Source organism: Rattus norvegicus, chromosome 16 (assembly GCF_021556685.1).
Source record: "Rattus norvegicus strain SHRSP/BbbUtx chromosome 16, alternate assembly SHRSP_T2T, whole genome shotgun sequence".
Lineage (NCBI taxonomy): Eukaryota > Metazoa > Chordata > Mammalia > Rodentia > Muridae > Rattus > Rattus norvegicus.
In genome coordinates, this window is record NC_141549.1 from 54,705,954 (window position 1) to 54,733,338 (window position 27,385).

Here is a 27,385-nt window from a genome sequence, read left to right on the forward strand (position 1 = left end):
TCCTCTATACTTGTACCCTGAGTTAAACTGTAAGTTGTTACCAGCCTCAGAACCTGTCTCTATTCAGGGTTACATAAATCCCCCTGAGAGCTATCTCATCACACTTCTGATTACTTTCACTGCCTAGTTGAGGGTGGTATGGTAAGCTCTGGTTTTCAGAAGATTATTTTGTACTCATATGTACCGTTATGCCCCAAGACTGGGTTTTACCAAGTGATCTTCCATGGAAAGGTTAACGGACTAATATTATCAGATTCAAGTTTTGTAAAAACAACTTCTTACATTTTTGTTAAAACTCCGTTTTCTAATGAAAACTTTACCGTGTTTAATGCCACCACTCGAGGGGCTGGAGAGAGAGAGTGAAGATCTGTCGCTGCGTAACCATGAGACCTGAATTTGGGTCTTGGAGTACCAACCTCACAAGCTGGGAATGGCCTCATGAGTGTCAGGATCTTAGAGCTAGGAGAGAGAGGATCAGAGGCAGGAGGTTGCTGGGACTTACTGAGCTCAAGGTTCAGGGAGAGACCCTGACTCCAAGCAACAAGGCAGAGGGTGATGGAACAGAACTCACAGTGCCTTGGCATACGTGACGTCCTTGGATTGGAACACCTCCATTCTCTGTTTAGTCATTGATGATATACAGAACTCACCATGCCCTTCCTCAGAAAGGCTTTCAATGGCCCACCCAGATAGGCAGAGTTTTCTCATTTTAGTTCTTTCATTTTCTTTCTTTTTTCTTTCCTTCTTTCTTTCCTTCTTTCTTTCTTTCTTTCTTTCTTTCTTTCTTTCTTTCTTTCTTTCTTTCTTTCCTTCTTTCTTTCCTTCTTTCTTACTCTTTCTCTTCTTTCTCCCTTCCTTCATTTTATTCTTCTTCTTCTTAGTTTCTTTCCTCCCTCCCTCCCTCCCTCCCTCCCTCCCTCCCTCCCTCTCTCCCTTCCTTCCTTCTTTCCTATTCTTCCTTTCCTTCCTTCCTCTCTTTCTTTTCTTTTTTGCCAAACACCCCCCCCCCATTTTCTTTGTGCAGTCCTGGCTGTCCTAGAACTTGCTCTGTAGACCAGGCTGGTCTCAAACTCAGAGATCTACCTGCCTCTGCCTCCCAAGTGCTGGGATTAAATGTGTGTGCCACTGCCACCACCACTTGGCTCATTTTTTAAGTCTTAGGGAGCCATATTCCCCCTCCCCTGCCAGGTCAAACCATTTATTTTAGGGATTGCCCCATTGCTGCTCCCTCTTGCATTTGCATCACCCTTTCCTTTAGTCAGTGTGATCTCCACAGGTATCAGACCTGTCCCTGGCAAAAGTAAGTCCTCCACACCACCTTGATGGATAAATAAATGATTTACTAAATTCCTCAAAATATTAAGCAACACGAGTACATTTTTCTTATCTATCTGCCAGAACTTGTAAAATACAGTTTCTTATGTAAAACACCCCCCACCAGTGACAAATCTTACTGGATATTTTAATTAAGCAGGTGTTTTCAACCACAGGGACTTTTGGGAAGTTTCTTTGTACCTACACATTCAGCAAAAAATCTGTTGGAAGAGGCAAATGTCATGTGTTTCCCTTCGATTTAATAAACTATATTATCTATATAATTTGTACTTATTTTAAAATAAATTTGAATTCAGTTGTCTGTACACACATAAATCATGTCTTTAGATTTTTCTAAGAACCATCTGACATTCTGTTAAGGTGGATGAACCCCTCAGATGGGAATATTTCTTCTGATTGAGAGAAAGATTTATTATTCTTTGTTTTATGAGGTGGTTATACCTGATATTTAAAGGGAAGTTTCTGAACATAGAGTTAGGCATGAATTAAGCTGTACCAACAATACTACCAACAACGGTCATACCAGTCTCCTTTTCATAGTCTGAAACCCTTTTTCATTTGAGTTATACATTGGTTAGAACCACAAATGAATAGGCAGTCAAATCTTTAGAAACCAGAGGACATGAAAACTTGTCTTCAGGCAAAGGGGCAAATCAAAGCCACCAAAAGAGGAAAGGAGAAATGTAGTGGCCATTGTTGCAAAGCAGGAATCACAGGCTCATTGAGGTCATCCATGGAGTGGTCTTTGCTGTGTGTACTACAAAGGGACTATGTAAGCTTTTGTGTCACTGGACTCACAAATGCTTGGCACAGGCTGACAATGTTTGAAAATGTGTTACCTGCTCTCGATTTTTGTATGTTCTTTGATAATATGTAAAATATACTGAGATCATCACAGGGCAGGATGAAAATATATTTTCTGAGTCATTAGATAAATGAATAAATTAACTCAGTGATCCATGGCATATTTCAACAATTATCATTACAGGATCACAAAGGTTCATTTTGCGTATGAAATATAAGTGGATTTTTACCCCTGATGTTTGCCTACTACTGAGATCCTTAGGCTCTTTTTGCATGCTACAGAGATGACTGATGTCTGTCCATCACTGGGGAGTTTCAGAATGGGGGTCACATTGTAAAGACCATGCCAGGGTCAGAGGATTGGAACAGTAAACCTCATTCTCTGCTCTTCAAGGAAAGGAGAGGAGCTAAGGGTTTAATCGATCACCAGTGGCCAATAATTTAATCAGTTGTGCATGTCTAAGTAATGAAGCCTCTGGGGGGAAAAAGGACAGAGTTCAGAGAGTTTGTGGATAGCTGAAGAAAGAGAGGCTCCTGAAGGGAGTGTACACGTTCCTAGTCCTACAGGTGTGTCTCCTCCTCTGAGTCCTTTTTATGTCACTCACAATAAACCAGCTAATATGTTTCCCCAAGGCCTTGGTTCACTCTAGAAAATTAACTGAACAAAGGCAAGGGAGATGGAGATCCTGACTTGGAACTGATAGTTCGTAAGCTGGGTAAAGAAATACAGGGTTTGCGACTGACGCCTGAAAGTCGGGAAGCTGGAGAACGGAGCCCATAGCCTGTAGAATGTGATTCTATTGTCTAGAATCTAGAATCTACATAGTGTCAGAACTTAGAATGAAGGCTGCCTGGGTGGCATCCACTATAACTGAGCTGGGTGCTTACTGGTGGGAGACATTCACAGTTCTTTTGAAGTCTCAAAAGTTTTGTGTGTTAATTATCATTAAATAAATGTATAGGAGAAACTGAGGCTGACTTTTCCCACTAAACCACACACACACACACACACACACACACACACACACACACACACACACATAATACAAAGACAGTCTCTCTCTCATACACACACACACTTGAGCGCACACACACACTACACACTATACACAATGCTAGAAAAGTGTCCTCATAACTCATGAAGATGCAGTATAAAGAGGAGTTGACCAGCATTCAAAAGTTAGCAGGGCTGGGGGTGTGCATGTGAAGACTTGGAGGAAGAGCAAGTCCAGTGCATGCCTAGATCCATTTTCTTAGGTAGTAATAAAAGCTTGTCCCCAGAGGAGTGCAGGTTGGACATGCGAGTATCGTCCATGTTATGGCTTTCCTTTACCAAAGCCTTCCTACCCGTTTCTGCAGTCTGTCGGCATGCGTATCCACCCAGGTACAGATCTACCTGTGGCCCAATGCTGCCTATTGGTCCCTTCATTCTCAGATGATCAGACAGGGCCCAGGTGCTGCATGCCTCAGACCATGTCACTTACGGCGTTTTGCAAACTCCTTTGTTTACAGCAGTACACCTACAAGTATTCTCCTGTTCTTGACATCATTCACAGAGAAGTTGGGGAAGGCCAGCATTAGCCAGCAAAGTCAACCTCCTACAAAAACCAGCAATGCTTTAGTTACAAACATCCCACGTTTATTATACTTTAGAATAATTACACTATAGAATACGCTTGTGGGCCACCCTGCTTTCTCACACTGAGGACCTGTTTTGTTTCTTCCTTACCAAGTCTGGAGAGTATACCTTGTTAGAGACTTGCTTTCCCATAATTCCTTGTAATAAGCTACACGACGTGGAGAGCATACACATAGTAGCAATGCAAAATCTCCCCAGCAGGCTGCTTTTGGTCCTAGGCCATTTTGCTCTGTACTCCTATGAACTGAGATGAGCTGCTATCCCAGGAAACTCATGCTAAGGCCAGGAGTGGAAACCAGGCTGCCTTTGCCTGGGTTCCTTGTCTGAAGCAAAATCTAGCCTGCCAAAGGCTTTCATGGCTTCACAGAGTTAGACTGCTTCTTAAAGTGGAAATCAACCAACACAACCATCTAAGAACAACTTTATTACATCGGGCTGGCTGAAAGATAGCAGGGACTATTAGGCCTGCCATTAAGATATCAGGTAAAAATAGACCCAGAAGGGTAATGTCTAGATATCAACACTAGCACTGACAACTGCTGTTGCATTAGGTTTCGGGCCCACAGGAGTAAAGAATGCCATGGAATACAGTCACAATGTGTCACCATAGGAGGCTCACTAGGTGATATCATTTCTTTTTATTTCTAAGCACGGTAAAGAGGTGGCTCTTCTAAAAACCGATGTTTAGTGATTACTGATGCCAAGGGAGCTAAGAACACAGCACTAGACTAATTGTTAAGAAGTCCAGAACATGAGCCCAGTGTTTATCCTGTTCTTGGTGAACATGGCAAGATCACTGTTCAGAAAACTGAGAACAGGGTCACTTACGGAGTTTACCCAAGCTTTCAAAATTGAGACTAAAAGACAGGATTTTTTCTTGCTATAGAAAAGACAGTTTGAAAATGTATTCCAGGTCAGCAAGAACAGTTCCACTTACTCCTTTCTTAGAACTACCACTCATAGCTAAGGTAAACCTATATTGGATTAGGAAGCCCCCTAATTCCCATCAATAACTGTGATGATATACACAGGAATTATTCTAAGGAGTCTTGGGGTTTTGTTTGGTTTGTTGGTTTTTGGTTTTGGATTAAAGACCTTAATTGGAGGAATAAGGATAAATGATAACACAACTGATTATATAGCATGGAGTCCCATCTGGGGTTTGGGTTTTATAGTTTTTTAAAAGCTAAGGAACCTGGCTGCTACTGTAAACGTAACAATTATTTCTGACTGTTGTGGCTCGTTCGATACATGTGCTTTTTCCATAACTATGATGAAACACCATGACCAAAAGTAGCTGGAGGAGGAAAGGGTTCATTTGATTTATATATCCTGAATCACAGTCCATTGAGGGAAGTCAGGGCAAGAACCCAAAAGGGTCAGGAAAGTCCTGGAGGCAGGAGCTGATGTATGAGGTCATGGAGGGATGCTGCTTACTGGTTTGCTTCCCCTGGCTTGCTCAGCTTGCTTTCTTATATAACCCAGGACCATCAGCCCAGGGATGGCACCACCTACAATGGACTGGTCCATCCCCCATCAATCACTAATTATGAAAATGCCTATACTGCCTATAGCCCTCACTTATTGATGTATTTTCTTATCTGAGGTTTCATCCTCTGAGGTAACTCTTGCTTGTGTCAAGATGACATAAAAACTAGACAGGACAGAGTCTTAACAGCAGATAGGAACCACAGCAGCACTCTACCCCTCTGAGTGCTGTACAACGAGAATGAGTTAATACACAGTTTAGATAGTGTTGGCACACAGTAGGTGCTGCCTAAGTGCTGGTTGTTGCTGTGGCTTATCTTATACACAGCACTGCAATTAAAATTTGTGCCTTTCAGCAGAGTTCAGAGTTAAAATTCTTCCACACTTGTTTAAACTCCTTGATTTGGGCACATCTGAGCCCCAATTCCTTCAATTTGAAAATGGACTGCCATTCCTGACCTGAGAGCATTTTATAGAGGATTGAAGAATATTGTGCAGGGGAAATCACTCCTGGCACAAAGTAATCATTAGACAGCGATTTTCAAAGGCTACATAGAAAACTTCTTTCTGAATGTAATCATTTAGCTTCAAAAATTTATGTACTTTTAGTTTGCTGGAGGGGAAATGAAATGGATTGGACACACCTGAATATTGAGTTTAATTTCCTTATAATTTATTTCAGGTAGTTCACATTCTGGGTCTCGTTTTGTTTATTTTCCTGTTTCAGTTTTAAATAAGAGTTCTTGGAACTGTCGGGCAACAGGATTAAAGAATTCTCATCTCCTCTCTAGTTTTGTCCTGGGCTTGATGGGATAGCCTTTTTCAAATCGATGACTTTGTCACCTCATATGCTAAGAAAAAGGCTGTGGGGGAATGTTGTTGCTATCAAAGGGAGTGGCTTGTAGAAAGAGGAGAATCTGTCATACCCTTTGCAGATTTATAGCCCTATGCATCTTGTTACAAACACACATCAGCTATGTTGGTGGACTGTAATTATAATCCAATGATAGCCAAAGTCCAAGATCTGCCTACTAAGGTGGTGATTACCTTCTGAAAGTGACGAGGGTAGCCTTTTAGAATCAGGGGCCGCTGAGTTCCAGGCTTTGCTTCCCCAGTGGCAAACCATGCTATTTTGGGAAGAGTTAGTTGATAAAATATAAAATCCTGTCTACCTATTTGAGTACCCTTTGAAAGAATTAAACAAGACCGTGAGAAATGACTAGAGGTAAATGTGTGTTGTGGAAAGAGATGTACGATCATGGCAGCTGCTTGGCTCTGTCCTAAGAGACTGTAAATTCTGAGGAGAGGACCTTCTTTGATTTGAAAACTTGAATGAGGACCAGTGAGATGGCTCAGCAGGTCAGCACTTGCTGCTAATCTTGACAGTCTGAGTGCTGTCTCTGGTACTTACATAATGGGAGAAGAGAACCCAGTCCTGTAAGCCCTGTTTACGTGCATGTTTACCCACACCCCACCACAAATAATAAGTAAAAGCAGTGAAAAGGTGAATGCAGTTATCTCTTTACAGTGTTTGGTTAAAGGTGATGAGTGAATACATTATGGAATAGAGGGTTAACATGAAAGGACCATTAAAATGCCATCAATAATTAATAATGACCAAAAGACTTAAGTAAAAGCAGATGTTGGCTAATTGAATAGATATACTAGAGAGGAGATCGAAATAAATGGTAAATAAAAATCATTCTCCCTCCACCCTCACAGGACTTAGAGAGGAATCGTAGTCTATAAGGAAGAGAAAAAGGTTGTCACATTGATGGTCACACTATCTGAAGGTTTTATAAACAGCATCGTGAAATGGGCTTATGGTGCACACACACACACTGCATGGTTCTAAAAGGGTTTTTGTAGAAAGAAATTACCTTAGGCCCTTGATTGCTATGAGTGCTGTCTGCTTTAATTAAATTCAGAAGCATTTTGTATGAACCTCACTTCTGATTTCTGCCTTCTCTTCTAGTCTATGTCTCCCCTGCCAGCGTCTCCACCTTAGGAACTCATGTTTTGTTTTTGTTTTTTCTCTGCAGAATCTAGCGAGACACATCCATAGATCTGCTTAGTATGTTATGTCTAAATGCAGCACATCGCAAACCTGACGCATTCTGGAGACTCTCAGAACCGGGTTTGACTTTAAGTATCTGTCGTTTTTCATATATTCTTGAATGATAGTTGGAAGAAACATCTGAGTCCCATGAGGTTTCACATTTTGAAAACTGGAGTGTGAAGGATGAATGTATAGGAAAACCATTACTGAGTGAGGGGCTGAGGAGCATCATTCCGTTGGAGACGGAAGGCCACAAAAGGGCTAGTGCTCCCACAGGTTCCTGCGGATTCAAGCCAGGTGTACCAGCGCTGTTACAGTGCCAAATGCTGCTCTTTTCTTTTTGCTAAGAAAAAGGCTTGATAGAGCCTTGCTGTTCAAACCCTGATGAACTTGCTGGGCACAACAGCCAGCTCATTTAAGTATCCGGTGCTGGCTTCGATGGAACAAGAAAAAGAGGCTTCTATGGAGACTAGAAAAGAGACACCAGCAGCAGAGACAGTGAGAGCTGCAATCATTTGAGACAGGAGGAGTAGAATGTCTTCTGAAGAGAGAGGCAAAATTTGAAGCGCTGAAGTTGAAAATGAGGCACATTTAATGAAGGCGTTCAAGTAGGGCAAAGTGATCTCCAGAAGCAGTTATCATGGGACAAAATGTTATGCAGGATAATTAGAAAAAATGGTTGGAGAAGTGAGGTAATTCTCAGAGATAAATTAATTTCTGTTAACATGAGGGATACTTTGTCAAATGCTTCTGAAAAAAAAGGTCACAGCTGAAATGATCTATTTGCGAGTTATTTATTGGTAAAAGTTACACTGTGCAATGAAGCCTAGCTGTGAAGACGGATAGAAAGATCAAAATTCAGGCTGCCTTGGACTTGCGTGTACAATGTTGGGTAAGGGAAGGAGGAACTCGAAAGGCCAGGACAAATGGTACCCAGCATTTTACCCATCCTAAGCACCCACTCTGTCACCATCCTGTAACGTGAACTCTATGTTCATGTTACTAGATTAGGATCTCCCCACTTGGCCTCTTTAAAAGGCTCCCACACATTTGAACACACCTTTGCATCTCCAAAAATGGACCGAGGCACCGCCGTCTATTTTGGGTAGCTACAAAGGTCCTGGAAATTTCAAGTTTGTAACAAACACCATGGCCTACAAATGTAAGAACAGGAGCCCATGAGTACAGGAGTCCAGAGGGGCAAACACCAATTATTCTCTCAGGTGTTCGACTTACTGAGCCAGACCAGGTCAGGTCATCTCTGTTACGATGATTTTTGTTTTTGTTCTTTTTTTCTTCTTCTTTCAGGAAATATAATAATTACTGCTCTTTTTCTAATCCTCAAAACCAGCTTAAGGTCTATTTTTGAGGACTACCTTTACACCATCCTGAGATGACTAATAGAAACTTTAATTCAGAGGAAATGAATTGATTTCCTTCTACTTCCTACCAGCCATGTAGAGAGTGCCCGTTCTCATTTATCTCACTCACTTTAGCCAGATGAATGAACTACAGGGGTACTCAGAGTTTTCAGATTCTGTTACAGAGTTATTAAAAATAAAGGCATAATGTTTTCGTTATTTATCCTCAGTTTGTCAACTGAATAATAAAATAATATTCACGATACCTTGTACGTTATGTAACTACGCAGACCATATATTATTTAGTGATTACATATAATTAATAAGATAATTAAATCCATTTCATAAGAAACTATGCACATGTAACTTAAGAAATAAACTCATTATTTCATTTATCATCCTCTTCTTGCTTTGCTTTCAAAGGGGTTAACTTACATTGTGTCTTCAGAATACATTCATGTGTTACAATAGACTCACTCAAAGGAGAAACAATAATATATCATCCTGATTATTGATGTAACACTTGACGGCATTCCTATTTTAAGTATTTAGAATTCATAAGAATGGTTAAGATGAGGGCTTGTTTCATCAATCTTGCTTCTGAACCATTTCTCACTGTTTCTTATTATATTTAGAAATTTCATTTGACTCTGAAGTTTCTTCCGGCACAGTAACTAGATCAAACCTGAACCGCTTTGATGTCAGAGTGAGTAGACACTAGCTTCGCTTGCTTTTTGTGTTTTGCTGAAAAACAGTGAATTTGTCCTACTGGGGAGGGCTAGGAATGGCACTTGCTAATTCCCAGACCAAGGAAGCCTGCCTAATTTTATAGCATCCAAAGAGATAAGAAGCTTTACTCCTGACTACACTTATCTCCACCCACTGCTCCAGTGGTTATATTAACTTGTCCTGAGAGAAACCAGCACTGAGATAAAACTGTAAAACAGATGAACAATGAAGGAGGTATACCAGAAGTCTCTTAAGGAGGGAACTGAGAACTGTCTGTACTCACAAAGACCAACTGAAACATTCTGAATTCTCTTACCTACATGTTACTCATTGTGGCTTTCCAAGTAAACTACAAGTCTCTGTGCCATTTCATCGATTGGATGTGTTCTAATGACTTGCCTCAAATGGATAAGGACTAAAGAATTCAGAGAGTATTGCAAGGTACACAAAGAAATGGATGCCTCTAAAATTGTGATGGCTTTTGCATAAGAGACAATACAGACCCTCATTTTATTTGTGATTGATGCAGCCAGTTACACTTAAATACCCGCTCTTTTTCACAGAAAAGGAATTTTAGCATCTGAATGTTAGGAATGTTAATATCCCTGTTCCTACACCAATCCCTTGGGCTGACAGAAAGTACGTCTTGGTTCTCAAAGACTCTGAAATATGTTTATCCCTTAGGACCCAGTTAAATGAGTGTTCACGTTCGCCTGAAATGAGCAACATTTGTTACCAGGCACTGACTCTGTACCAGTGAAAATGCTTTCATCTCAAAAATGGGCTGACAGGACGGCTCTGGTGCTCAGTATGAATATTCCAGTGTCTGACTTCTGAAACTTTTGAGTAATCAACTGAAGGCCATGAATGGGATACAGACAGAAGCAATACAAGAAAACCACTGTACTTTCAAGGGTACAAAATGTTGGTGCTTATTAAAATAACCATCTTTGTAAATAACTGTAGTGTCTTATTTGCTAATTCTGAACGCATGCTGCTTTTGACGCAACTTTTAAACGGCACACCTCTACCCAACTTCGAAAGAGTTGCCTTCCAAAGGCATGTATAAATCCATCAGCTACTCGAGAAGGAAATATTGCAACCATATTTGCTAACACAGTAACCACTTAGCAAAACTGTTTTGTCTATGCAGACTCATCCATTCATGAATCAGGCAACTAAACTGCAGATACAAAGCAAAAATAGACCTTAGCAGAACACAAGCTCCACGGGGCCGCGGACCTTCCCCTGCTCACGTAGTATGTTATCTTAGTTCATGATGAAACTTAACTAATAATGATGACAATGCATGAGGGAGGAAGGAGGAACAGGGCTAGCCACGGCCGTGCCTTATAATGTGAACCATGCACCAAAACCTTGCAAAAACCCATTCAATTACTGTGCTTAATTTAACTTAATTTTAGTATTATTTTTGGTAATGGGGATTACAGCCAAAGGCTCATGCATGCTAGGCAGATATTTCTACTGAGCTACATTCCCAGTTCATTTTTCTCCCTGTAAAGGGGCGGGATGAGTTTTCTTTCCCAGCATATTAGTACTTACCTGAGAAATGAACACTCACAAAAGCTAGTGTTCAACCTTACCATTTATAGTACTAGATACTGCCCTCAAAACGTGAAGACAGCAAGAAGGGCTTTCTCCCAAGACACATTCTTTCCAGTGCCCCATTTTTCTGCCTTAGATTGGTCCTACATGCTCAAGAAAAACTACTTGATGTGTGCATTGGTACAAGCTCTTGATTATTTCTGAACTCCATTTGAACTGACTCAGCTCCAAAGTAGAACTAATCATTGTTAATCCAGGGTAAATCTTTATGGCCAGCAAACACAGGGGACTAATGACATCGCACACAGAATGTCAAGCTAACAGCTACCAACTTCCCAGTGGTACACGTAATCTCTTAAAATACCAAGGATGCCAATTTTAAAAGTAAATGGAACTGATAAAGCATTCAATTGCAGCTAGTTTAACTTTCCTATGACTTTGTCTAGGAACATCATAATTAGCTATCTAAATGTCAGCTAGAGTCTCATATTTCCTTTGGGTTTTCTAGAAGCATCTCCTTACTTTGAAAATTTTAGAACTTGAACTAGATTTTTAAAAGTGTGGACAAGTGGGCTAGGGATGTGACTCAGTAGGTAGGCTGTTTGCCTAGCATGCAGCAAGCCTGTGTTTGATCTCCAGCAACCCACAAAACTGGGAGTGGTGGAACAGACCCGTAATCCCAGCACTTGGGGAAAATGAGGAACGAAGAACTGGAAACTCAAGGTTATCCTTGGCTACTCAGGATGTTAGTGGCCAGCCTGGGATACATGAGACTCCCTCCCCCCACCCCCAAACATAGACAAGCAATAATATAAAGGAAAGTAAAATCCATCTATAACTTCAGTATATAAAAAATGATTATTGACATCCTAGATTCTGATTGCCTGCCTCTTTTTAGTGTTGTGCCATTTGGGATCTTTGAAGAGGAAAAATATTTGCTTCTAAACAAATATTTCTGTAGTGCCCATGTATAAAATCATAGAGAGAATGAGAAAGTGTAAATTGTAACCTTTTCTTTTGACCAGCCTGTAGTTCCCACTAATAGACAGCTTTGAAAACCACTCAGAGCTCAGGGGTTGGAACATCAAGGATCCAAGTTTGAGTCCCACCCTCCCCATATGTGTGACCCTGTACAAGTTGTCAAACATCTCTGAGGCCATGCCCTCTTCTGTAAGATGAAAACAATACCTTCCTTGGAGTGGTTTTGTGACTAGTCACTGAGAAGTGTTTAAGAATTTGCCACACTCCCTGACGCAGCAGCCAATGGGGGCAGCCATTATGATAAACTATAGGAAGAGTTGATGTCATTTTACCACCCCAATTTACCCTGAAGATGAATCGGGGTAAGGTAGATCAGCTCAGGAAAAACAGAGTTAAGCAGGAAAGTTGGCTAGAAAATGAACACAGGCATTTGCAAACGAGTAGCTCTATAGGCTTAAAGTCTAACTTCTGTGAACATAGTTGATGTCAGGTCTTCAAGAGCAGTGATTGAATGTGATCTATCTATCTATCTATCTATCTGTCTGTCTGTCTGTCTGTCTGTCTGTCTGTCTGTCTGTCTGTCTGTCTATCTATCTATCCATATCTTCCTTGTTTCTCTCTCTCCTTCCTTCCTACCTTCCTTTTTTCTTTCTCTCTCCCTTCCTTTTGTGTGTTTTATAGAATAGTGGGCCTTAGTGAGGAGAACAATCCAGAAGATAAGAGATGTGCACTGCACTCCTGGAGAAGTTTCTTTAAGCTTTACCATAGGCTGTAGCAATCTAAGAACAAGGCAATCACTGAAACTGGGTAGGCTTTATAGTATTACCTTATTTTTTTCTTTAATATGAAATGCATTTTTAATTTCTACGATGTAGCTATTTTGGTTTAGTCATTCTCTCTGAACATAGCCAAACTTCATTACTATGCATGATCTTAGGAGAGTGACTGGCTGGTAACAGGTCTTGCCTGATGGAATCCCCACTCCACAGTCATTTTACATTATACATTCACTTTACAAACACCTCATTATGTTTCAAACATAACATGTCTTCATTATGTGATGCTAAAATGTAACAGCCAACATCCATGAGGAGGGGAGAGAGCTATGTATGTCCAAGAATCGGTGCACATACACTGAGTTAACAATGAAGGAGCTGGAAAGAATACAGAGTTCACCTGACTGCAATGGCTTTGAATTCACTCCCTCAACACACCAAGCCTCATTTACATTTTTGTTCTTCCAGTCACACCCATCCATCAACCTCCCAGGTTCTTTCCATGCCCTGCTCACCAGCGTACAGGGTCACTGCCCGCAAACCCTGTTTTTGCTTTGTTCTTGTCTAAATTGGTTCAGGTAAGACCAGCCATATTCTCTTCTGTGTGTGCTCTCAGAATGGTTGGTCACTTCTCTCTGATGCTGTGTGACTGTCCATATTGACTGTGAACAGTTCCCAAGATCAGGACTCTAGCTTGTTACCAGTGAACTCACACAGCCAGGAGAATCAGTATCTGTCTTCCAATGAACTCACTCTTATAAGGATGACATGGTGCTTTTTTTCCTTCTCCCTCCCTTCTCTCCCTCCTTCCCTCTCTCCCCCTTCTCTCCTCTTCCTTCCTCCTTCCATTCCCCATTCCCTCCTCTTTCCCCCTCCTAATTTGTTTTATTTTTTATTGATTTTTAGTTTTTAAATTACTCTTATTTATCGTACATGCATGTTTTTGTGAGTGAACGTGTGGCCATGTACATATATGTGTAAGGATGCATGTGTGCTATTCCACTGCATGTGGAGATCAGAGGATCATATGCAGGACTTGGTTCTCTACCCCACCTTTGTGTGTGTGTGTGTGTGTGTGTGTGTGTGTGTGAGAGAGAGAGAGAGAGAGAGAGAGAGAGAGAGAGAGAGAGAGAGAGAGAAAATGTATAGAATGTATAGACCAGGCTGGGCTTACCCTTGTGACTGTCCTGTCCTGACTCCTCCCAGGTCCGCACCACCATGTCTTGCTACAGCTAACATCTCATTAGCATTTTTATACACCAGTCTCAACCGTACATAATCAGAGTATGCATTCCAGAGTATGCATAATCAGAGTATTTGATCTGCACCAAACTTTTTGAAATTGTTCATCATTTAAATCTTTTAGTTTCTTCTTTTTTTAATTTTAATCTTTGTTTTGTTTTGTTTTGCCAGAAGCGTATATTACAATGTTAACTTCAGTGGAAAAAAAAACAACTTTTGCCCAACATTAAACAGCAAAATAAGTAAAAATTGGCTAATTTTGCTGATTCATGTTAATGTTCTTCACAGAAATTGCATTTATCAGTCAGATTCTATGCTTTTAAAACAAGGAAAGAGTATTATCGCTTATTTAAAATCATAGAGGGGGAAATGGGAAAAGTAGTATCAACTAGAACATGTAACTTAATTAAACTGAACAATTATATTCAATGGCAGGCTGCATTTACATAATTATTTGCATATGTATGTAACCATAATGATTAAAGAAAAAGAAGCCATGAATTTGAGAAGGCATGGGCAGTGGATACCAGAAGGGTCAGATAGAGGACAGGGAGCAGAGGACATTATATAATTTTATTTTAATTAAATAAAAAAATTTAAAAGATAAAGTAGTGCAAAAAATATGAATTGTTTTTCTAGAGAGGAACTAAAACAGCTTGTCTGCAGTCTTTTATTGGTCAAACAAGCATCCGTGGAGGACAACGGCTCCCACAGAGGCAGTAGGGTCAAGCTATATGTGGTCAACAGTCTGTTCACGTGGGCAACATCAGAGCCCTCATGGGCCCCAACATTTGCTTCACTTCTCCCTGATAGCTAAAGTATTCCTGGCTGTTTGCTAGGTGCCTGTATGAAGACATTTTCAGGAAGCATCCCAAGTCCTGAATGCTTGAATCCTCACCCATCCATCTCTTTCCACTTTGGTTGAGAGTTTCACTCTCTCTCTTGTTACTTGATCACCCACGGATCTTTTCTTTCAACTGTCCCAGTGATGCATTCTTAAGAGGAGCATTGCATAGGTCTTCTGGGGTTCATCCATGGACCTCATCAAAGGGGTGGCCCTTCATATCACCTGCATGACTTTGCAAGACTGTCAAGGACCAAGTGGTAAGCAGAGTCTTTCTGTAACTTCTAAAATCAGCTATAAATGTGTCAACAACATATAATGGCAGCTAATATAATTATAGCAGCTAACATTTATAGAACTGTCCTTGTGTCAGATAACAGTACTATGAATTACATAGAGTGTATACCTTTGTGATCTTCCCAACCAAAGTCTTGCTTACTTTAGAAGTAGTTACTAAGTCCCATGGTTTCTGTTCCACTGGCCCCCAAGCTGTAATGCAACCCTTCCAATAAACAAGATGGGGCAGTTGTAATTTTTGGAAGAACCTTTACTCTGTCTCCCACCATGGTTACACTGGTTTACAGTCTCGTTAATGATGTATTTAAATGTTATTAAAGTCAGGCCTTAATTAAGTGAGGGTTTGGAACTTACTTGGAAAGGCGAGAATCAAGAATTTCTTTAACAACCATTAGAGAGAGGGGGGGGGGAGAGAGTTATTGCTGACGTTTATATACCACTCCCTCCTTGTTTTCATATGGATGATGAGTGCACCAGTCCTGTGCAATGTTCCCTGTCATAGTTCTCTGAGCGTCCTTCTCTCATCCTCTAAGAAATCTCTCTTCTCAGAGCCTTTTATTGTCGTCTCTTCTGACAGAATTTCTATGTGCTACTAAGTATCCTTTGTATGACAGGTTACCATCTTCTATATTATTGCATAATCAGCATTCGTGTTGAATTGAACTGAACTCCTTTAATGGATTCCTAGCTCAATGTTTTATCATTTCTTCTGCCACAAACACATGGTAGCTCCCTCATGGGAGTACAAGGAACAAGCAAACAAATTAACCATGTAGACAATATTAACATTAAAACACAGTTTCAGCAGGGCATGGTGGCACATGCTTTTAATCCAAGAGTTTGGGAGGCAGAGGCAGGAGGATCTCTGTGAGTTTGAGGCCAACCTGATCTATGTCGCGAGCTCAGGACAGTTGGAGCCACATAAGAGAGAGTCTGTTTCAATAAAACAACAACAAAGGTGTAATTAGACTCTCAATATTTGCACCTAGAATTTATGATCTCTCTCATTCTCTACTTTTATTGCTAATCTCTTTGGAGGACTAAAAATTGAACCCAGGGAGCTTGAAGCCATCCCCTTAGTGCATGTCCCCTGCCCCTGAGGTCCCACCTCAGTTACTTCCTTTTTTTTTTTTTTTTTTTTAAGATTTATTTATTTATTTTATGTATGTGAGTACACTGTAGCTATCTTCAGACATACCAGAAGAGGGCATCGGATCCCATTACAGATGGTTTATGAGCCACCATGTGGTTGCTGGGAATTGAACTCAGGACCTCTGGAAGAGCAGTCAGTGCTCTTAACCTCTGAGCCATCTCTCCAGCCCCAGTTACTTCCTTTTATTGAGAACTTTTCAGTACTAGATAGAACTAGAAAGGTCGTGACTGGCTCACTCGTATTAACTCAGCAACTGAGACACTAGCTTTACAAGTCTGGGAAGTGAGAATGAAAGAACCTGTTCTTATATGGTCATGCCCATCTGCCAGAAAGAACAATTCCTTAATATCCTGGTTTACTTAGAAGTATGAACTCATGGTCCAGGTATGTTTGTTGAGTGACTATGTTGATAATGGTTTTAAAATCATTTTGCCACCTGGCATTATATTTGGCAGGTAGAATCCTGATTTATTTCCCAAGAGAATGCACTGATCAATGAATTCTTTGATCAGTGGGAAGTCTTGTTTCCAAATGCCAGTCACCCAAGAAGCTATGCTGTTTGTTGACCAGATAAAATATTCTCCCTTGCTCTGGGATGCATCAGCTAGGATGGTTGTTGATTTCTTGGAAATGATTTGCTTTTAGTTAGAAGTGGAAACACTTGAGTTTCAAATCAACACTCTTCTTAGTTCTTTCTGACTGACCTTGAAAGCGCCTTTGGTTAGGTGACCTAAAGAATGCACACACTCCATGTGCTGAAGTCCCACTGGATGCTCTCTTCCCCACAGGCCTTCTCTGTACTGTGGACTTTCAGGACCTCAGCTTACAGAGGGGAATAGAAGCAGAGTGCACGAAAACACTGAAGAGTGTGGGAACTGGGCAGTTCACAGACAGAACATCCTCGAGGAATCAAGTTGATGATCCTAATCTTTGCATTCCTGACAGCTATGAAAATAAATATCAAAGTTCCAAAGGGAGGAAACGGAGTTCTGAGGACATGTTTTTCTGATTTCTTTCAAAGGAAGAAAAAAATTAGGGTTTCAAATGATTATGAAGTGATACAACATCCCATGATGATCTACAGCTTAAGTCAAATGACTTTGTCGGATCACAATTTCTGGGAAGCACTAGTGGGTCGCTGGGTCAAAAGGACGATGACTTTTCAAACTACACCAGGTTATTCATGAGTAAGATTATCATTTGCTTTTATTAAATAAGATGGTATCTTCTGTCCTGCTAATAAATCTAAAAATTAATTTAACATGTAGCCCAAATACTTTATATACAGAGGAAGGAAATTTTTGTATAATTGAAAGGAAACTGTAATCGGTTGGGTTAGTTTTATAGAATTAAAGCTCTGGTAGAAAGGAAGTCAAGAACATAATCAGATTTCAGACCACATCTTATCTGAAAAGACATGATTCTATGTGACTTCAGGATATACCCTCAGTGTCTAAGTTACAGACCTAAGAAAATCCTTTTCCCTAAACAGGTGTAGTTAAAAGGGGTGACTATTGTTTCTTAGTAAATCAGATGACTATAGTCTTTGCTGTTTTTATTTATTTTTTAATTCTCAGAGGTTACTACCACAAGGCTGGTTGTTCTCGGGATTAAATTGTGGGGGAAGTCGATAGTGTGCGAAATGAGCCAAGTTATTTTCTATTGTGTCAGGACTTCCTTTGTTCAAGATACCTCGAAGACTTCAAAGGATTCCTTAGACATTAGCTTAGTGTTTTACCTAAAAAGGGCACCAACTGCACGAAAAAAAAAGTTTTAACAAAAAGAACATCTGAAGATATATGGACCATATGAATTTTCTTGTGATGAAAGTTGAAAGGAATCAGTTCTCACTACTTTAATTTAACCTCCATTCTTTCACACAGATCATATTGACAGACATAGAAATCTATATGTCTACAACCTATTCAGTCTCGTATCCAGCCATCATTTCCTTCTGGCCAAGGCCATGACGTAGTAAACAGCCAAAACACTGTCGTTTTCTTATGGCATTTAGGCTCACAGGGGATGATTAGACATACATAGAAAAGCTTTGTTTAAATGGCAGCAGAATGCAATGTGTGAAGAGTAAGGCAGATAGGTGACTTTGTTAAGTCTTTCTTCAGGAGAAAGGTCACGAAAGTCTTGTTGAGCACCGCTGAGTCTCATGGCCTGAAAAGTACCTATCCTCGGTATGCTCACAATTTTCAGCCCCTCTGTAAGAGTTAACACATTTAAAGCTCTTGGCATAGTAGCTAGCACAGGGCAAGTGCTGGCTTTACAGCATCCTTGGATTAATCAGGTTGGATCATTTTTGGACTGATACTTTCTGCAGCGTGCCTGGAGCCAGGTCTCTGTGTTAACAGCATTTTCTGCTCTTGCAGATGACCCAGGTTTGAAACCCTGCACCAACCCCCTGCAGCTGACAACCACCCAGAACTGCAGCCACGGACTGATTAGATGCTCCAGGTCCCTGCAGGCACTGACCCAGCAGCACCCACCCACACACAGGCATACATACAATTACGGAATAAAATAAGTCTGAAAAAAAATGGTTTTTGTAACTTACCAAATGCTAAGTATTTAAGCTTTCATTTTCTCGAATCTACTTGGAAGCTGTTATTTTGATTACTTATACAAGGTCTTCCAGCTTTTACAGCTTTTCAACTTAAAAAGATCTCCCTAAATTGACACCGTTTTCTAGCTTAAGCTCTCTGATTACACTCCGAAGCATAAGGAGAAATATCTTAGAATTTGTGGTGTTTAAATTATCTTCCTTACGCTATTTTAAATAGAAGGGAAATGTGAACTTGTTCGTGTTGATCTTGTTTTCTCAATGGGTGTGAATATAGCCAGACACTTTAGAAGGAACAGAAATCGCATTTCCTTGTCTGAATTATTCATGATACTCCGAGATACATTTAAGCTTTACCCAGGTCCTGGCAATATTCCTGTGCTATGAAATTGTGGAAGCTCAGTGAGCGCTTTTCTTCAGGAAGACTATATTTTGCTTTAAAAAATAATAATAGGGGTTGGGGATTTAGCTCAGTGGTAGAGTGCTTGCCTAGGAAGCGCAAGGCCCTGGGTTTGGTCCCCAGCTCCGAAAAAAAAAATAATAATAATAGCACTTCCTAAAATTTTCATTTTTTTTCTTCTCATCTGTTTTGTAATTTCAAAAAAAAAATAAAACTTAAGAAACGTTGCCTTATCTCCTTTTTTATCTCTGGGTAGTCATGGCCTTTTAAAATCATGTGTCAGCATTAGGACAATGTGGAGGGAAGATCTGATTACTATGGACCATGTATTCATTTGGTGAATGCTGACTGAAGATTTAATGGGCCGACGTGTTTCCTGAATGCCTTCAATGTCCCAGTTGCCATTCTAAAGCTAGAGTAGAATGACTAGAGTTTTGCTTGTCACTTTTGTTCTGCCCAAGCACTGTCCCTTAAAAAAACAAAAACAAAAAAACAAAAATAACAACAACAGCCAAAACAAACCACCACTACCACCACCACCACCACCACCAACAACAACAAAAACATTAGGTACTCACATGGCCTCCCTTTACCTAAAATTGTCGAACCTAGCAGACAGGCACATGAAACACGAGACTATCCACACTGTAGCAACAACAGATCTGTTCTAACGTTTTCATCTTGACCGCTGTATTATGTAGATCTCCTGATCTATCTGGATGTGGTAGCAACTGTCAGCATTCTCAGTACTCAGGAAGCAGAGGCTGGAGGATTGGGGTTTGAAGCCAGCCTGCCCTCTTTCGAAGAAGTCAAGGGAGTCAGAGTAATGGCTCAGTGGTTAAGAGCAATTGATGCTCTAGTGGAGAACCAGTGTTGATTAAGGTCCTGCACCCATGTGATTGTCTAGAACCTTGGGGAACTCCCAAGTTCCAAGGGGATCTGAGACCCTCTCTGGACTCCACAGGCACCACACAATGTCCCGTACAGACGAGGTGCAGGAAAAACATCCATACACGTAAAATAAAATTAAGGAAATCTTTAAAAACAATAATAAAGGAAAAAACTATAGATCTGGCTATTAAGAGACAAGTTCTTTCAAAAGGTGTTCACTCTCACAGTATGAACTGGAATATTCCATACAAAGATAAGCTGACAGATTATGTGCACTTATTTCAGAGTACACTAAACCTTCACAAGACTACACAGTGAACACAAGAATAGCTGGAGCCATCGTGACCTAATCCTCTTTCCTTGATTAACTTCAGCACAGAAAATAACAGAATAAGGTGTGATGGCACATTGGTAAACCACAAGGAGTCAGCCCCCTTCGGCACCCTTCCGAAGCATTCTTGTTGTTATTGTTGGGTTATTTTCCCCAGCTGTAGTAAGTATGAGTAAAGGGTATAAGATACTCAATGTCCCAATGAGGCCACAAGTGGTGGAAGCTTAGATAATCGGTGGGGAGAGAACCCCCACAGTCATAAGCACAGGTATACTTCTATCTACAGGGATGTCACCTCTTTGACAGCCACTTCCTGGGAGACCTAAATGCTTCTGAGAAGCTAGCTATCTTAGCCTGGTAGGCACATAGACTTTGTAGAGGATGATAGAAGGAACATTTAAACAAGAATATTTTCTCCAGTGTACCCAGAATGTATATAAGTTTTGTTGTTGTTACTGTTGTTGTTTGATTTTTCTGTGCACTTAAAAAACTTCACTCTAGTCTTACTGGCATTTGTAATTCCTGTTGGGAGTATTCTAAATTGGCACTCTTGGTCATAAGTCCCTTTTTGTTGTAGTTCATTGGTCCCCATAGCTAATCCTTACAAACACCTTAGTCTCTAAGTCAGTGGTTCTCAACCTTCCTAATGCTATCACTCTTTAATACAGTTCCTTATGTTGGGGTAAACTCCGGCCATAAAATTATTTTCATTGCTACTTAGTAACTAGAATTTTGCTACTGTTATGAATCATAATGTAAATGTTGTAGGCTACCCCTGTGACAAGATCATTTGACCCCAAATGGGACTGTGATCCACAGGTTGAGAAACATTGCTCTCATGGATGCCACAGAGAGCACAACATGGAGGGGATACAGAATTGGAAACATTTATGTGGCCCCTGTTCTCTACTCTGGCCATCCTAGAAAAAAACTGAGTAGGAAAGGAATCTGAAAAGATAATCCACATTGGTTGGCCTGGACTCACTTTGATAATCGGTACGAATGTTAGTTCAAACTAAGCCAGCAAAGTGCTGCTTTCTTAATAGTACATAAAATTATATCCTTCTGAAGACAGAGGTTATGGTTCATTATAGGAAAATCCTTTTTAGTATTTGCCTTCCTTTGTAAGGTAACACTTCTCAAAGGAAAAGAAGAGAAAGCGAATGTCTGTGTTGGATAAAAAACACTTCAAAACAAGAAAACAGATAAACACACATTTTAAAAGTCTCTGAAGATTTTAATTAAGCCTCTTCTTTATTTGATTTTCCTATTTTTCCAATATATGCATGAAAGGAACTTAAGAATATTACTACTGCATATCTGAGGGGAGTGGAAATGCAATTTTGGAGATGTCTCTTGGTTAGATCGAGGAAGAATGACAGCTCTTTGAATTTTGCTCAAAGGAAACCTTTGTAAGAGCAAGCGGGAGCAATGGTAGACCTGCATATACCTGATTCAGATAGGGACAAGAAAACTGGTGTCTTTTGGCCAAAATTCCTCTGTAATGAACTATGCATTTCTGTTTAGGAGACTGGAAAGTGTGATATTCTATGTAAGTCTGTCACACTGTAAGCCTTCTCCAGCCCTGTCTTAGCCGGTACTCCCTCCTCCAGGCAACTAATTTAGCCTTGATTGAACTTACACTGGACCAGAGTTATTGGGTTTCTTTCAGAGATCAACAGTTACAGAAATGCTTCCCTATAGCTAAATGCATGTCTTAGAAATTTAAGAAATGATTTATAGATCTTTTGAAACACTCAGTATAACTCTTGACAAGGATAGTTTACAATAGGCATATTGGAGTGATTTATATCCTTTTGTACAACTTTCAGAAAATTATCAAATGCAGTTATCTATTATAATTCTTCACTGAAAGAGGCAAGGGCCAATTGCTATACTACCAAATATTTTTAAGTATAAGATATTACTTAGATATAATATTTTACTTAAATATAAAATATATAGGTGATATAGATGTGTGATGAGATTATGTTTCCTGGAATCTACCTGGTATATTTGACTTGAGCTACTCAATAATTTGTCTTTAAGATGAATATCAAGCCTTTTCTATTAATTACAGCATGCTATACATTAACATCAGTGGGAGATAGTTAACATGAACCTTTAGGACCCAGCACAATCATGAGGAACTTATATTTAACTCATTATCATTAGAAACTTCAAGTCTAGAATAGATATTAAAATGTCTAGAAATCAGAATTTAAATATTTTCTAGTATTTTCCTCTCTAATTCAAAACAGCTGAATATTTTGAACCCTCTAATCTGAGCTCCCAAACTAATGACTACTTTTGCCTTGAACATGAGTATCTTGAGATAGGAAATTATACATTAAGTTCCCCATGCAATTGTCCTGTGGATCACATCATTCTAGCAATTTTCCCACAACAAAAGGGTAATCAGAATATTTCTTTAACAAAAGAATTATGCCTTTATCTGGGGAAAAAGTAAGTCTCCATTAAAACTAAGTTCACAGCTACAGTGACACCCCTCTCTTACCTAGGCACTCACATTTGGGGGAAGGAGGTGGGGCATCAGTGATTGACAGATGATGGAGCCTGTAAACTTCAACGTTCATTTAGGAAAATGGAAAGAAACTGTTACTAGACATCGTTTTTCAGTTCCTTAGTCTTGCCTCCCCCAGGCTAAAGACCTCTTCCCTTTCTCAGCTTCAACATGAAAAGCTCTTTCCTAAGTATTTATACTTTGTACATTACACTCAGCTTCCAACACAAAGTCCACTGAGAGCCTGAGAGCTACCCCAAATAAGAATAGTCACTTTTTTTATCTTCTTCCGAAATTTTTGTCACTTTACTTAAAATTTACATTTAAAGATTTTCTTTCAGAAAATGACTAGTTAATACAAGACACCCATGTGCTTATGGAACTGGGGTCCAGAGTGACATTTTCACACTTGATAAGTTGGTGCCTTTTTTTTTTTTTTAATGTTTTGAGTTTCTCTGATTCACGGCTACTAGGTCAAGGGTATATTTGCAATAAAAGTGAAACCTGACTTAATCAACGGAATGCCTGAACACTATGTTCTAAATGCTTTAGAATCAGAGATTAGTAAGACCATGGAAACCTATGAGCAGAGGCAAAAGCAATATACGCTGATGCAGACAGACAGAATCAAGAGGGTTGCTCGATGTGATAAGGATCTGTCTGGAGAGGCATCCTTGCTAGGTTCTCCAGGGTCCACTAAAGTTGGCTGCTCAGAGAGTTTCAGGGAAATCTACAATAGAGGGTGTTAGCATTTGCCAGTGTTTCATAGTGTGTTTTGGAAATTGTAAAATATTTGACTTTGCCAAGAGGAGAGTTGGGGATGGCAGAAATTTATCTAAAACAAAGATAACAAAGATAAGCAAAAACTAGCAAGCAAAGTGTTGAGAGAGGAGGACTCTCTGAGCTCCGTTCCTAGAGCTGTTGGTATCCAAACAGGGTCAGGCTCGGGAGTGACGGTCTGGTCTTCCGTGGCTACCACCTTAAAGGGTTAGCAACGTGGGAAAACAGAGCTGCAAGTTCATCTTCCTGTGAGCTCGCATGCTCCTGTCCCACAAAAGACACCACCAAGGTAACAAGGGACGCCCCTCAGGCGTGCTATAGGTATTCCCACAATCTGCTATAAAGGTTACCCCAAGAGAAATTAGAGTATGATTTTCTTGCCTTGGGTGTGTTTGCTGATTCTAAGAACTCCTTTGGTGGTATCGTAAAAAGGGAGCAAAGTGAAAGGGGATCTTTTTAGGATCCATTTTGTTCTCCCTGAATGATTTAAAACATGGATGAGAAATGTTATTCACAGAACTTAACGGCGGCAGCATTCAGTTACTTTGCCTTCAGAGCTAAACTAAGTACGGTCCCATCATCGTAGCGTTTTAGCCCACAGACCCTTTCCACTCAACCAGAGCCATGTCCACAGGCTTCCTTATCCAGCACACACTCACCTTTCTAAATCTTTATGTCCTAGATACCAATGACAAAAGGAAAATTAAAAAATATCCCCCACCTTGGGCTTTATGACTTGCTCCTCTGAGGCTAGACTAACACCCGAAACAGGTGATCCTTGTTCACATACATCAGTGAAGACATCACAATTAATGCTACTGGGAGACTCCTTATCCAATCTATATTTAGCCATAAAAAGACAGGATAAAATAAACTACTTCTTGGAAAGAGACCTTGGGTAACTATTTATTTGAATTTTGTGGCAAACTCCATCTTTAGCTGATAGCGGTGTTAACAGAAGTTTTCAGCCAAATAATTTTTTATTATTATTATTTTCAACAGCATTATGACTAATCAGACATTCCTGGTACACCAGCGGCAGGACTGAGTCAGAAAAGGCTGAAATGGTGCTAAAGCGGAATTTACTCATTCCTTGACCCGTTCCTCTCCGGGGTGTTTGATTTGGCTGAGCAGTTTCAATCCACGGACCAGCTTGTTCCTAAGAGACTGTAAAGTACAGCAAGGCTTACTGAGGGGCAATTCCCCCATTCAATTCAAAGTCTGCACCACTTGCAGCCAGTGGCCAGCAGCAGACATCACTGCCATTATTGGTGTGTGCCTCGGTAGGAAGTATGTGGCATGTTTTGTTTCACTGTCCTGTGAAATCTATCTACTTGTGAAAACAAAAGAAATTAGGCAAGAAAACAAGTTTCCCTGCCGCATCCTATAGCAGCACTGGAGTTCAGTGCAAAGACTCCATCTCTTTTCTTTCCCTGGATTCTGAGTTTCGGGAGGACAATGGGGGTGTTGTGCTCTGGGGCAGCCTGGCATGCAGGATATTGGGAGAGGAGGTGTGAGCAAATCCCAATACCTACACTGTTTGCTCTCTAACTGCCCCGGATCTAAATCAAACAGCACACCGGGCCATTCAGTCCACAATAAGCAAGTACAAAATCCACGGGCTGTTATGACCTATATAGGGAACAGAATTCCTGACTTTAAAGGTGTGCATAGGTATAAAGATTTAAAACATTTATGAGGATTAAAAATAAATGTTCCACAGCTTGCATTCTGCTGGTTTACTGTGTAGTTCTTTTAACGTGTCAAAGGGCAAGTCACAAAAGAATCCATTGTTCTGTCGGACAGAAAGGTTATTGGCTATCAGGTCTGTCCAGAAAGACAAGCCAGGATAGTTTGTTAAAACGATAAATATTTATTTTAAATCCTAACGCAGAACAGCGGCGCTTTTTTTTTTTCTTTAGCATACAATTTCTGAAACCTCAACTCACCGAGTTAACTCTGTATTTGAGGCACCAATTTGTGGAAGTAATGTGTGTGTGCTCCTCCTTAATTTCAGATCATAACGATCAATGTAGATTTTTTTTCTGGTTAAGTTTTGCTTCAATTTAATTTTTTTTTTATGCTGAGCTTTCAAAAGAGGGTTGAAAGGCTTACCTCCGTCAGTCAAGTGGGATGCCGGGAACCCCTTTCTCAGCCGCAGCTTCAGCGTGTAAGAGCAGATGCTCTGTGAGCCAACAGTCTGTTAACAGGAAGCAGGTGAACCCGAGAGCCGCCGCCTGCGTTCCAGCCCAGTGCCCGTCCGAGCACACACCTGCTTTCCCAGACCTGCGGCTCATAAGCAACAGCCTGGCACAGAATCTGTGCTCGCACAGTGCGACCCCCTCCCTTTAGAGCCCCCAGTTCTCTTCAGCTAGGGAGCTGCTGAGATAACTGTGCAGGGAAGACTTGCCTTCCCGAGACAAAACCCTTTCCTGGTGCCCGCGAGCGGAGACGCAGCATTATCACCCTGCAGTCCCCGTTCTCCAATCAGCTAATTGCAACAGCACTCAACAGCTTGTCGCAGGGCCAGCTTGCGGGCACACGTGGCTGCAATAATTGTGCACTAGCGTGCTCACTGTGGCTCTCTTCTCTCCAAAGATTTTTCTTTTTTTCAAAAAAATGCTTCCTCCACAGAAAGGCTTTATGCCACACTGCTTTCCCTAAGTAAAATGGCTGGTCCTCTCAGCGCCTCTGCAGACAGCTCACTGGGTTCCACGGGCTTTCCGTAGCCATAGCAACAGCCAACAGACAGACTTAGCAAGCATGGCTGATCATGTGCAGCGCACGACACAGCTTGTTAATTCCTTTTTTTTTTTTTAAATTAAACTCATCATTTTTCGAAGGAAGGCAGCTTCTGTTACCTTCCTAAATGTTTCACCTAGAGCGCAAGCGCCCTGGGCCTTCACCCCGCCCCCTCTGCTTTTCTAGGGAACTTTTGTTGTATATGTCAGTGTTACAGTGTGAGATCAAGGAAGCAAGGCTGTATTCTTCTCTATCCAGGTTAATAATATGCATATCGCCGGAGAGGCGCTAATTGGAACCATGGGTGAAACCGGGTTCGACCTTAGAAGGGGCTGGAAGGAGATTGGTACATGAGATGGCTGGGTTTTTTTTTGTTTGTTTGTTTGTTTGTTTGTTTGTTTTGTTTTGTTTTCCTGTTTTTTTCCAATGACAATCTTATAGCCAACTTAATTCAAATAAAGCCCCTTGACTTGTGTGTTATATATCGTCAATATAATAATCTAGTCAGATGAGCTCGTTTAGTATTTCTGAATGGTCCACTTATCACGTTACGCAGTCTAAAGCAGAACTTTTAAAAGTTCTATTGCAGTTTCTGTAGGAAATTCTCTTTAATGTAATTATACTTTATCTTTAATTTAAAAATGCTTTGAAAGAATATATATCAAATGAAAAATCCTTTGAGAATTTAAGCATTCCCTTCGAGGCAGGAGTAGCTTGAATTGCATTCCACACTCTCTCAAAAGCCCACCTCCTTGGGGAATCTTCCACGGTTAATGCCATTAACAATTTAAATCTCTAACCCCCCCCCCCCACAGCCCTTTCTATGCTTTAAGGATTGTCTCCAGTCATATTCAATTTGATATATTCTCAA

General features: G+C 40.5%; 2 protein-coding genes across 48 annotated transcripts in view; one reads left to right on the top strand and one right to left on the bottom strand.

Moving 5' to 3' along the window:
• Positions 1 to 26,479, bottom strand: part of Sorbs2 (sorbin and SH3 domain containing 2) — a 190,917-nt gene extending 164,438 nt beyond the window's left edge. For 47 of the 48 annotated variants that reach the window (XM_087587379.1, XM_087587352.1, XM_087587377.1 and 44 more), the window contains exon 1: positions 25,888 to 26,479. The gene's annotated coding sequence lies outside the window, so the exon portion shown is untranslated. 48 annotated transcript variants of the gene reach the window in all.
• The window catches only part of Erich1 (glutamate-rich 1), a gene marked incomplete at its 5' end in the record, with an annotated part of 52,793,804 nt that overhangs the window by 23,835,394 nt on the left and 28,931,025 nt on the right, over positions 1 to 27,385 (top strand).